Source organism: Pogona vitticeps, chromosome 12 (genome assembly GCF_051106095.1).
Source record: "Pogona vitticeps strain Pit_001003342236 chromosome 12, PviZW2.1, whole genome shotgun sequence".
Taxonomy (NCBI): Eukaryota; Metazoa; Chordata; class Lepidosauria; order Squamata; family Agamidae; genus Pogona; species Pogona vitticeps.
In genome coordinates, this window is record NC_135794.1 from 8,361,062 (window position 1) to 8,361,726 (window position 665).

Genomic DNA, 665 nt, shown 5'->3' on the forward strand with positions numbered 1-665 from the left:
CTGGCTCTCACCTCTGTGAAGAGAGCGGTTCCTGCGAGCCGCAGCTTTTCTGAGCTGGCATCCATCCAGGGGAGGACGTCCTGGATGACCTGGTCTTTCAGCAAGCCGTTCTCCAGCAAGCACCTGGGAGAGAGGATGAACAAGGGAACCGTCAAGGAGAAGACCAGCTTCCACAACTGCTGCCCAGGGAAGGAGCCGGGCCAATTGGACTTGAGGCAGGGAGAGGTTGCCCTCCGTGGGAGGAGTTGTGGGTGCAGGTCGCCCTGGAATGCAGGAAGGGTGGCCGGATGCGTGCATGAAAAGCGCCCCACAAGTGCGAGAATGGGAGGGAGAAAACAGATTTGGGCAGACATAGAGGCAGGGAGACTGGTAGAGCTGAACAGCAGGAGATGAAGAACTGTAACCCTCCATATTTATGAGCCAGAGCGTGAGCAGACCTGGAGAACCCAAAGGAACACAAAATCTATTGACTTCAATTAAACTCGTTCTTCCTCCTCGCTACACCTCTCACCTGAGCACAAGTACCAACAGAATGAAAAAGAGGAGCAGAAGCTGAAAGCCAATGAACAAAGAACTAGCTTGCTTGCTTGCTTCCCTTCCCTTCCCTTCCCTTCCCTTCCCTTCTCCTTCCCTTCCCTTCCCTTCCCTTCCCTTCCCTTCCCTTC